Source organism: Cornus florida, unplaced genomic scaffold, assembly GCF_030987335.1.
Source record: "Cornus florida cultivar Cherokee Brave unplaced genomic scaffold, ASM3098733v1 CherokeeBrave_3.0.0_Hap2_Chr08, whole genome shotgun sequence".
NCBI lineage: Eukaryota > Viridiplantae > Streptophyta > Magnoliopsida > Cornales > Cornaceae > Cornus > Cornus florida.
Genome location: NW_026775578.1, coordinates 26,444,832 through 26,457,883, shown reverse-complemented (window position 1 = coordinate 26,457,883; position 13,052 = coordinate 26,444,832). Strand labels below are relative to the sequence as shown.

The 13,052-nt window shown below is 37.9% G+C and overlaps 1 pseudogene; it reads right to left on the bottom strand.

Moving 5' to 3' along the window:
* Positions 1 to 4,875: 4,875 nt before the first annotated feature.
* Positions 4,876 to 4,974, bottom strand: LOC132272026 (small nucleolar RNA R71; annotated as a pseudogene).
* Positions 4,975 to 13,052: the final 8,078 nt, after the last annotated feature.

The window sequence follows — 13,052 nt, the reverse complement described above, 5'->3', positions numbered from 1 at the left end:
CGATGCATCAAAAGCAGCTTTTTACAGTACTTCTTTTCATATTCTTCAACCATGGCTTTGAGGGTCTTGAGTTGCTGAGCATCTCTCTGTTAGCACTCATTGACATCCCAGAAGAGCAACACCCACTGGTACCTAGTTTTCTGTATCCCATCATATAGGATTTGATCTCAATATTGAAACTTCCATATAGTAGCTAAGAAGTGAGAAGATAAATATCAGAGAGGATAAAGAATGGAAATTGTTATATCTTTCTTATTACATTCACCTAATTAAATAGAGGTGTAAAATAACAAACTGAACACAAAATATGGAAATGGTTCCGCATATCTGTAACATATTTGCATCACTACTAGGATACTCCTAAAGACTAGATAAACCAACAGACTCTTAAAGACTAGGACAAATAGAGATTTATATATTCAAATTAAACTCTTAACACCCTCCCTTAAACTAAAATGTATTACTAACATTTAGTTTATAGAGTTACATCACAGTGGATCCTCCATCAAACAGACACCAAGCAATTGCCGTAGCTTCAAGAAAAGGGTAACTTGAGGGTCTTGGTAATAATATCTGCAAGTTGTTCTTCACTTCTACAGTAGATCAAATCAATGTCTCCATTGTTAACAAGATCACTCAAAAATTGGTACCGCACATCAATGTGTTTACTTCTTCCATGTATAACAGGATTCTTTGACAACTTGATTGTAGAACTATTATCACAGGAGACTGAGGTGGGGCAATTTGGATGGTAGTGTAGTTCTTCAAGTAGCCTCCTCAACCAAATAGCTTAACATGCACAAGAAACAGCATCAACAAATTCAGCTTCGGTAGTGGACAAAGTAACAATTTGTTGCTTCTTTGATGACCAAGACACAGCACCAGACCCCATCTTAAAGACATATCCTGAAGTGCTTCTTCTACCATCTGGATCACCTGCATAGTCACTATTAGTGAAACCAAGTAAATCAGATTTTCTTCCAATCTTGTAGAGTATGCCAAAATTGATGGTCCCTTTCAAGTATCTGAAGATTATTTTGGCAGCAAGAAGATGCAATTCTGTAGAATGTTCCATGTATCTACTAATGAGACTGACTCCATACATTATAACTGGCCTGGTTGTAGTCAAATACATAAGACTTCCCATGATCTGCTTGTATAGAGTGCTATCAACCTTCTTACCTTCATGATTTTTACTTAGCTTCATGCCAAGTTCGACTGGTGTAGCAACTGAATTACAATTCGCCATTTGAAATCTATCCAAGATTTCTTGAACATATTTCTTCTGTGAAATAAAGATTCCAACAGAAGTTTTTGCTACTTCAATGCCAAGGAAGTAGTGCATAAGTCCAAGATCAGTCATATCAAACCCAGTTATCATTGACTGTTTGAAATCAACAAACATATTACTATCATTACCAGTGTAAATTAAATCGTCCACATATAAGCATACCATTAACAACTCACCAGCAGATCCAGATTTAATAAATAATGTAGGCTTATATGGACATTGTTTAAAGCCTGACCTTGAAAAATATGCAGTTATGCGACTACACCAAGCTCGAGGAGCTTGTTTTAGTCCATATAGCGCTTTCTTTAATTTGTACACTTTATTCACATTCCTTTGTTGCTCATACCCTGAGGGTTGATCAACATATACTTGTTCTTGTAAATCACCATGTAGGAATGCAGATTTTACACCCAACTGGAACACGGGCCATGAGTTTTGTTCTGCCAATGCAAGTATCAATCGAATGGTATCTGATGAGTGCTAAAAAGTGCGCATTTAAACCCCTTAAGCTTAGGTATTTTAGGACCTTTATCTATTTTACTTTCCCGTTTTAGACTAATTCGTGTTATTACCCTTTTTAGGTGCTTATACCCAAAATAAACTAATTCAGCCAAATAAGAGCTTAAAAGAAGCTAACTCAAGCTGGATAAAAGAAAGGAGCAAAGTGGAAGCAGATTGAAGCAAAGTATGGAAATTCAGCAGGGTCGATCGATCACAATGACACTTTGATCGATCGAAAGTTCATCGATCCAGACTCTCCAAGATGGATCCAAGCTCTTTTGTCCTTATCCAAAGATCCCACAAAGTTTGATCGATCCAACTTTTCTCAGATAGATCAAAAAGATTCCATCTTATCCTGTTGTACCACCATACCTACCACTTTTGTCTCATTCCCAAAAATATCTTAGATCTGTCCTTATCCAAAAAGGTGCCACCATTGGAGGATCGATCCAACCAAAGTTTGATAGATCTCAGCCATGCTCGATTGATCACAGCACAGGTTCGATTGATCGAACCCTCTCAAATCTAAAAAATATATATCTCCAGCTCATTAAAAATTGTCTCAGTGTGCAATCATTCAAGGAGCCTTTGTGTACTAGCCTAGACCATTGGGTGTGACATTTGAGCTACCTATATAGTGAATATGAGCCACTTCTACACATAGGCTTAGACATATGCTTAGAGAGATAGTTTTTGATAGTCTTTGATAGTCTTAGATACAATTCTTAGAGAGGAAGAAAAGAGAAGAGGAGGCTAGAGACATTCTTGAGAGGTTTTCCATCTTCGTCAAGAAGAAGAGCACTTCTACCATGGAGATAGTCCTTGAGGGTTGGAGGACATCATTCATGAGTGGCTAGATATCTTCTTGGGGCTAGAGTTAGCCCTAAGCATGCTTTCTTTACCTTAATTTATGTATTTTTGAGGGGATTTGTGTTGTAATACATGTTTTGACATATTTATATACATAGATCTTATTTATTCAATAATTTATGTGGTTTAATTCTTCCAGTTGATCATTTCATTCTATCCATATGTCTATGTATGCTAGAATAGATGTTCATGTGTTTATCCCTATCTCTTGTGTTATTGATGCATGTTTATGTGTGTTGATGCTATAGATCTAGAGATTGTTAAGACATAGTGCTTAATAGAATGCTCTTGTGGTTTATTTGATGGTTCATACTCATTTCTTGATGGATTGTGCATTTCCCTTAGTCTAATTAGTTTAATTTCCATGTCATTAGCTTAGATGTAGTGTAGCTACCTTAGTTGTTAAATGGGAGGACAATCTATGTTTGTTGTTTGATATTCCATACTTATGAATGCAAGTAGTATATTTCTTTAATTATGTGATGTGTTTGGATTGTGAGCTTAAAGAAGGATTAATGACTTAGTTTGTTGTATTGTGCTATCCATTGTGTTATTTAGACAATATATACTTAATTAGTCATCCATGCTTGTAAAAACAACCACACACACTCACTATTGTTGCAACATATATTTTCTCCCTCATTAATTGTGAATTGAGTGTATAGAAAGGTGATACTTAGTGGTGATCTCTAAATTCCAAAATCTCTTTCTCTTGTTTTCTCCATCCTTTAATTATTTGTTTTATATTGATGTTGTTCAATCTTAATTTTAGTTTAATCAACCAAACAACCTACCTTTGCTCACTCGACCTACTAACCCTAAACATTGTTCCATTACTAGTAGCCCTTCAATCCCTTGGGACCATCCCTACTCACCATTGCTATATTTTTAGTTAATGGTAGTAGTGCCATTTATAAATGTAAAACTTGGCTACATTGCACATTCACTATCTTTTGCATATCTTTTAAGCTTTGGTGCGTAACGAACACCAAGTTTTTTGTGCCGTTGCCGGGGATTTAATTGGCAACGCCGTGTTTTGGAAACAATTAAGGATTAGGGACTATTTTGATCTTGTGTTTTCTTTATTTTAATTTTTGGTTACTTATTGTGTTTATTCTTATTTGGCTAGGTGAAATTGAGTAAGGAGGTTATGTAAAGGAGACTTCAAAGCGAAGAGCTAAGCTAAGCACAAAAAGGACTAAAAATCTAAAAAAATGCAAAGCACAGTAAAGCTTGGAAGTTGAAAATGAATTGAAGTTGCTTAAGGACCATTTGTGAGATCTTTCTAACTCCAGCTCTAGTTAAATCGTCGGCACGCGTGGAAGCTTGTTTTTCATTTCTTAGATAAATCGTAAGCCTACGTGGAGGCAATTTACTTTTTTTTACATGTTGTTTAAGCATGGGAGCATGGGATCATTGAATGTGGAGATTTGTTGATTGAATTATTGCGGGGGCGAAGTGATTGTTACTTGCTTGGTATTTGCTTTGCTAGTGTATGCATGGTCGTAGGTCATTGAATCCTACTTTTGTTCCTCCTAATTTGCATCTTGAATCGGTTGTTTATAATCCTAGGGGGAGAGGTAGTTCTCATCACTTCATTTCACCAATGGAGGATTTGAATGACGACCATGTGGAGGACCTTGGTCATATAGACCAACAAGGCAACCTCCACCATAATGTGCATCATGAAAATGTTCGAGTACCATTAGGCATGCCTAGACCATTCATTCACCCACACCAACAAGGCTAAGTTCCATTGGGAATGCCTCGGCCAATATTTGCTCCACAACCCCCCATAATTCAAGCTAATCAAGGTGTTCGTTTAACACTACTAATTGTGAGTCCTCCCATTGCATTAAGAGACCATTATGTGCAAAATGAATACAATGCACCCACTTGCATTCAATTGCCTCCATTTAGAACATATCACTATGAAATTAAACCACAAACTATTCAAATGCTTCCAAACTATCGTGGACTTTCTAGTGAAGAACCTTATAAGCATTTGGATGAGTTTCTTGAAGTGTGTTCCACCGTGAAATACACGAATATGCCGGAAGAAGTGTTAAGGCTTTAATTTTTTCCTTTTACCCCTAAAGACAAGGCAAAATATTGGTTCAACAATCTTAGGCCTTTTTCGATAACTTCTTGGGCGGAAATGCAAAAAGAGTTCTTAAAAAGTACTATCTGGTTTCTAAGACCAATTCCATGAGAACTTCAATTAGAGAATTTTCTCAAGGGGATAGGGAAATGTTTCATGAGGCATGGGAAAGATTTAATGATTTGCTTAGAAAGTGCCCTCATCATGACATACCTAAGTGGCAACTAGTCCAATATTTCTTTGAAAGTTTATCGGATAATCACAAGGGTATGGTTGATGCATCCATGGGTGGTTCTTATCTTAATAAACATGAAAATGACGTGTGGTAATTGTATGAAAGTATGAGTGAAAATTCCATGCATAGGTCCTTATCTTCTAAAAATGGTAGAAATCTAGGTGGAAGGAAGAATGTCGGCTTATATCAAGTTGACAATTCCAATGACATAGCTGCCGAGATGAAATCCTTGTCTCAAAGGTTTGATCAATTTTTTATCAACCAAAATTTGGCAAATCAAGTATCTTCTTCCCCTACTCATATTCATCTTCGTGTATCTAATGAATCTTGCATGACTTGTTCAAGTGTCTTGCATTCTACTTCCAATTGTCCCCATGGACATGTGCAAAGTGAGCCCCATAAGCAAGTCAATGCTACATTTGTTAATCAAGGGAATAATCCCTATGGCACTCATTACAATTCAAGTTGGAGGAACCATCCAAATTTTCCTTGGAAAAGCCAAGGGGAAGGCTCAAACCCTCCCCAAGGTGGTTTTTAAGGGAACTATATTCCGCCACCAATGCAAGGCCAAGGTTCCCAAGGTTTTAAATCATCATTATTTCAATCACATGGCAATCAATTTTCTAATTCTCATTTTCCTAATCAACCATCATATTCCCGAGGAAACTTTAGGAGTCCCACCTTTGAAGAGAAAGTTTTGACCGCTCTAGGCACTCTAGAGGCGAACACTCAATTGCCTCATTCTCATTCTCAATCCATTGCTAAGCTAGAAACCCAAGTAGGGCAAATAGTTAGTACCTTAAATGCTAGAGAGAAGGGGAAGATGCCTTTGAATGCCCCACCAAAGCAACAATGTGTTGTGGAGACTCATTCCTCATCGGAAGGGCACGCAATTGAGCATGTCAATGCGGTGACAACCTTAAGAAGTGAGAAAATTGTGGACAACAAAGTAGGTGTGTCCAATGAAGAGAGTGAACCGGTGAAACCAAAAGTTGACACCCGTCCCGTTTCTTATCATATTCCTCCTTCATTGCATATGCATGATCATTCAAATAAGAAAGTGTTAGAAAGTGATTGAAAAGTGAGTCCAAAATTGATTTGAAGGAAGAATTGAACAAAGCTTTGAAAAAGGATTTTAAAAATTCTTGTGTTGAAGAATCTTCAAAGAAAAGTTTTGAAAAAGCTTTTGAGCCAAGAGCTCCATTTCTGGATGCCTTAAAAGAATCCATTTATCTTGATAAACAAACGACCAAGACCAATGAAATCATTGAAATGTTTAGGCAAGTGAAAATTAATCATCCACTTTTGGATGCAATTAAGCAAATTTCAGCTTATGCCAAGTTCTTAAAAGATCTTTGCACCCAAAAGAGGAAGAATAAGAGCCAAGCACCTAGGAAAATGGTCTTGACCGAGCAAGTGAGCTCAATCTTGCAACATAACACGTTTCCAAAGTTTAAGGACCCCGGTTCACCTACTACTTCTTGCATCATAGGTGACCATGTAATTAATCGGGCTCTTCTAGACTTGGGAGCAAATGTTAATCTTCTTCCATACTCTGTATATGTCAAATTAGGCTTAGGAGACTTGAAACCAACGTCGGTGGTTTTACAACTTACCGACCGATCCATCAAAAAGCCTAGGGGTATCATTGAGGACATCTTGATTAAAATTGATAAATTCTTCTTCCCGATCGATTTCGTTGTCATTGACACGAAACTAGTTCCAAATCCCAAGAGCCAAATTCCCGTTATCCTTGGCCGTCCTTTCTTGGCAACCTCAAATGCCAACATCAATTGTAGGACGGGGGTAATGAAAATTTCATTTGGGCATATGAAAGTGAAGTTGAATATCTTCAATCCGACCCCAAATTCATTTGACAAGCATGAAGAAGTGAATGTTGTAGAAAAATGTCTAGACAATGAATGTGAAAGAATGGAGTATTTTTGCTTGAAGCCAAAACTTCAAAAAGTTCATCTTCAACCTTGAATTCAAAAAATGATGTTTCAAAATCTTGCTTTGAAAGGGCATGGAAGCCCAAAGATCACATTGACAAAGGACCAACAAATTCTTTTGAACCAAATCCAACAAGTTCTTTAGGGAACCGTTTGTTGGATGGAATTCAAAGTACTTATCACCTCGACAAGAAGGGGATGCATTACAAGATGTTTGATTCGGGGTAAAAGAGCCCAACGCCTTGCTAAAGACGTTAAAGACTAGTAAATGCTTCATAGGGTTGACAACCCTATTCCTCCCTCATTTCTATTTTATCTTTCATTTCTTGTGTCGTCTAGATATGTTTTTGAATTCATACATTTGGCTAGAATTTTGATTGAGTATGCATGCACTTTTGTTCTAAAAATAGGCATTTTGTCTAAGTTCGATCGATCTCAAAAGAGGTTCGATCGATCGAACACTCATCCCTGCATACAATCATTGCTAGGTTCCATTGATCTGAAAACTCCTGCATAAATCAGCCCTCTGTGTATCGTTCGAGAATTCCTTTGGATCGATTTGAAAGTTCCTAGATCGATCCAACTTTTTCTTGGATCGATCTTCATTCCACACTTTGATTTTAACTTTAATTGCATTGCTGTTTTTATTTTTATTTTATCTTATCCTACAAACCTTAAAAAGATTTTTATTTAATTTTATTTTAAAGATTTTTTATTTTTAATTTCTACTTTTCTTTTCATTTTAAAATTTTCAAAATCCAAAAATTTATATATTTTCTAAAATTCTAAAAATTGTATTTTATGTTATTTTTCCAAAAATCCAAAAAAAAAAAAAAAATGTTTTGAATTTCAAATTTTAATTTGTAAATATTCAAATATATATATATATATATATATATATATATATATATATATATATAATAAAAATAAAAATTGTCGAGGTGAGATCGATCTCAACATTTTAAAGATCGATCTTGTTCGATTAATAAAAAATTTTCCTTGATCAATCGAACCTGTTAGGAAATGTTTTTAAAAACAAAACCCTAAGGTCATTCAATTGATTCAAAGATCAGTCTACAGACCTTCTCAACCCTCGCCGCTGTAACCTATCTCTCTCCCATCTCCGGCGACCTTCCCGAGGCTTAAATCTCTCTCTTTCATCTCAGATCTCATCTCTCTCCTTCGCACCACTTCTTTCTCTCGAATTTGGTAAGTTCCAAGCTTTCCCCTTGATTTTGAATTTCAATCTACCCATTTGTGATGCTTGCCATGTTAGATCTAGGGTTGCTATGTCTAAATCTTGCCATATTTGAAGTTTCCATGGTTATGTATATATGTGTGTATATATATATATATAGTTTTGTATATATATTTCATTTTTAAATTGATTTTTGAGTGTCATGGGCCAAACAAGTGACCCATATTATGTTGTTGATGTGTGAGAAGGCCTCACAAGTTTGCTTGGGTGCCCCCGTGCCTTCCACATCACAAATCTGTGACTTTTTGAATTTCCCGTCCCAGTTCAATCAATCAAACTTTTCTCAAATCGATCATTTCAAGATCGATCGAACTTTTCTCAGATCGATCTCATACAGATCGATCTCACATTTTTGTGATGGATCGAACTTCACAGATTTGCATTCCACACTTCACACACTTCCTTTTGTGATTCCATGCTATCTCATACATGCCTAATGCCTATGTTTTCCACATTGGATGCATTCCATACTTATATTGTTTAACATGCTTCACTTACTGTCACTGTTTATTTAGCCCCATCATCACTTGCGTAGATTCATGATTTTGTGTTGTCTATCTTATTTGACATACATATTTCTATATACTGTGCTTCAATTCTTAATGCCAATACTAACTTATATTGCGAGTGTTTTTCTTTCTATTTTACAGGCCATGGCTAGGGTCAAGACTGTTGCCCGTGGACATTATCATTGCCGAGTCAGGCCCAGATTAGAGGGGCCAGGTGAGCCCTCTCATGTTCGGGAGCAGTCCGACCATCAGGCAGGACCATCTCAGGTCCCAGATCCTGAGCAGCCTGTGCAGTTAGAGGATTATACAGAGGCTGATCCAGCTCTGTCCCCATCAAACAACAGACTATAGTCTTCTATTTTTGCATCTTCATCATCTCATGATAAGGCTGAGCATGCACCATCACCTTCTTCATCTCCACCTCTTGCACAGCTAGACCAGGCCTTAGACAAACCTCTGCCGAGATACTCACGCCTTCAGGTGGCACATGAGTTGATTTTTGACATCTCTTTCTTCTCCCGGTATATCCTTACCCGGGTAGCTTACGAGGACATTAACCGTAAGGGCATTTCAGCCATTCTATCTCCGGTCACTTACCCAGTTTACCCGAGGCTTGTTCGGATGTTCTTCCAGAACCTCTAACTTGCCCCGAGTAATCTGGCAGAGCTGCGCACTATAGTGGATGGCCATCCTATCTGTATTACAGTGGAGACTCTGGCCCGATCCTGCCGATGCCCGAATGCCTGCCCTCTTGAGCTTGAGCTCGATTATCCTATTTTGGATAAGAGGCCTTCTTATACATTTATAGCCGAGGCACTTACAGGCCATTACAGTGAGGGTGACACATTTACTACTCGTACCTATCTGCCCGATGAGCTGTGGTTCTTTGATTCGGTCCTGTACCGAAGCGTGTTCATGGCCGGCCACAAGATCTAGAGGCACGGCGATTATTTGACAGCCTTGTATGCCCTCTACATAGGGTGCTGGGTTTTTATTCCAGCCCTCTATTGGACTGTGATGATGAAGTTCTATGCCGACTACATCAGTAAGGCTAAGCCTAAGCGGGCTAAGAATCTTCCATTTGGCCATCTGATCATTCAGATCCTCCGGGATCAACGCTATCCATTCCGTCCTGATGAGCGCTCAGAGACAAGACCTTGCCAAAATGGCAAGAAGGACTGGAATAAGAGCTACAATGCTCTTATTAAGAGTCTTCTAGAGGACGCAGTGATAGCAGCAGAGGAGGCTGAGGAAGATGAGATGGCAGCAGCAGCAGCAACCGCACCAACAGCGAACGATCCAACAATCGATCCGGCTGCAGTGATATGGACATTGACTTAGAGCAGTATCCTGCAGAGGGTCTATAACATCACTCTCCAGTAGGGTCGCTAGTTCATTCTCCAGAGCACGCTCAGGATGTACCACAGTTTCCTAATCCAGTTATACCTGATGCTCCAGTACAGACACCTGGCTTTGGAGAGCGTCTCCAGGCTTTAGAGGATACCGTAGTCTCTATCCGCGCAGACACTATCTCCATCAGAACTGACATTTCATCCCTGCATACTGATGTCATGACTGCGCTGCGAGACATATCCTGAGATATCCGTGGAGCATGCCCTGCCCATCCTACCTCCTCAGCATGATCTTCACATCTCTCTATTACCTGTTTTACATATCTGTGACATTTACTATTTTTATTACTGTTGTGATATTTTTACAGCCAGTCTGTTGGCCCAGACATTCTGATGTACATTATTCTTACATTATTTTTCTCTTTTGCTACATATGCTATATTTTGCTATCTTTCGGATGTCATACCTGGTATTGATATATCTGTATTTGATTGACTCCATCAGGTGCATCCCAATGATTTCAGTGAGAGAGAATGTTGCCCAAATTTTCAGTACCACCCTTTTTCCTCTCTCTCTTTACTTCAATTTCTTATCCTATTTACATTTGCATGTCCATTGTGCACTGTTATTATTCCCTTTTGTTATCTAATGAGCTTTTATCCAGTGCCATCTTTTCAGGACCACAGTCAATCCTAAGTTTGGGGGGGTTATATCACCCACTTTGGATACTTGTGTCCCGGCTATTCTTTGCTATAGCTACACTGGTATACTCTTTCCTTTGTTCTCATTGTGCATTGAGGACATTGTGCCATTTAAGTTTGGGGGGGGGGGGTAATGGTGTTAATTGCAGTATTTGCTTTCAATTTAAAATTCTAAGCATGACTTATGTATTTGAGGGATTGTCTATGATTGGTCCATAATTAGCGATGATTTTGATCTTTTGAGGACTATATTGTTTAAAATTTAAAAATTGCTTAACTTGAGAGTCCAATACTCCTTATATGTCTCATGGATGCCATTCAGGAATAAATTTTTTGAAAGATTGATATCTTGCTTGCACTTATGGTCCACATCATCCTGATTTTGTGATTGTTTTGAGGTTCACTCTAGGATTCTATACTAGCATAGGCGCACACTAGCGTTCATTTGTGGGGTACATGTTTTGTTGATTATTGAATTGGTTATATCCCAATTGGGCTAGTAGTGCATTGTAAGCTTTCATTTTTTTATAAAAGTGGATAACAAACCCCTTTCATTGAGTAGCCGAGATTCTAGCCTCATCAAGCACTGAATTTCTCATACCGAAAGGTGGAGGGCCCAAACTCTAGGTTAATAATTGAACTTGCTTAAAAAAAAAAAAAATGAAAAAGTTGCAAAAGCAATAAAAAGTGAGTACTTCTCCCAAAAGGTGAGAAATGGGAAATGATTAGATGAAAGTTGTTTTGATTTGTAGTCTAGTTGATTTGAGCTTGTAAGTCCTTAGGGGTGTTTCAACACCTAGTGCCCTAAAGCCGTCTGATTTGGGAGTCATTGACCTAACGCTCGACCTCATAGATCACTAGAAAGCTTAATAGATCAACACATTGTACAATGCTTCCATCTTTGATCCTTAGGATTCAAAAAAAAAAAAAAAAAAAAAAAAAAAAAAAAAAAAAAAGAATCGAGTGAAAAGAATAAGTGCACCTAGAACAATAAAGCTTTAATAAAAGGTTCACTCTTTGTCTTGATGATCGGTACTAGATTTGTGTGCTAGTTTGAGGGTAAGGATGTGATCATTTCTTTAGTTGACTTAGATAGCAGCACACTTGATACTGGTCCACTCAAAAAGGATTCTAGAGTTGTTTTGATTTGCATAATCATTTTCTTGATGTGTGGAGGACCATATTTGCTTGCTTGATGTTGAAATTTTGGGAGATTGCTTGGAAATGGTTGAAAAAATGCATACTTGATATAGTTTTCTCCCAATGCTTGTTTGCAATATTGGTGCCTCTTTTGTGGGAATGAGCTTAATGTTTGTGGGTGTCATTTCTGGAAACCCTCACGAGACTTCACTCATCCACTAGGGGTAACCTAGGGGTTTAAAAGGCTTGTTGCATGCGCTAAATGCAATCGTGTTCCCTACGAAAGTGGCGTTATCCATTTATTGTTTTCTAATTCATATTTGTATAGTTGTTCATTTCATTCCTTTACTTTGTAGTTCATTGTTAGGGACTAGTAATATTTAAGTTTGGGGTTGTGATGAGCGCTGAAAAGTACACATTTAAACCCCTTAAGCTTAGGTATTGTAGGACCTTTATCTATCTTACTTTCCCGTTTTAGACTAATTTCGTGTTATTGCCCTTTTTAGGTGCTTATCCCCAAAATAAACTAATTCAGACAAATAAGAGCTTAAAAGAAGCTAACTCAAGCTGGATGGAAGAAAGGAGCAAAGTGGAAGCAGATTGAAGCAAAGTGTAGAAATTCAGCAGGTTCGATCGATCACAATGACACTTCGATCGATCGAAAGTTCATCGATCTAGACTCTTAAAGATGGATCCAAGCTCTTTTGTCCTTATCCAAAGATCCCACAAAGTTCGATCGATCCAACTTTTCTCAGATCGATCGAAAAGATTCCATCTTATCCTGTTGTACCACCCTACCTACCACTTTTGTCTCATTCCCCAAAATATCTCAGATCTGTCCTTATCCAAAAAGGCGTCGCCATTGGAGGATCGATTCAGCCAAAGTTTGATAGATCTCAGCCATGTTCGATCGATCACAGCACAAGTTCGATCGATTGAACCCTCTCAAATCCAAAAAAAAATATATCTCCAGCTCATTAAAAGTTATCTCAGTGTGCAATCATTGGAGAAGCCCTTGTGTACGAGCCTAGACCATTGGGTGTAACATTTGAGCTACCTATAAAAGGAATATGAGCCATTTTTACACATGGGCTTAGACATATGCTTAGAGAGATAGTTTTTGATAGTCTTAGATACAATTC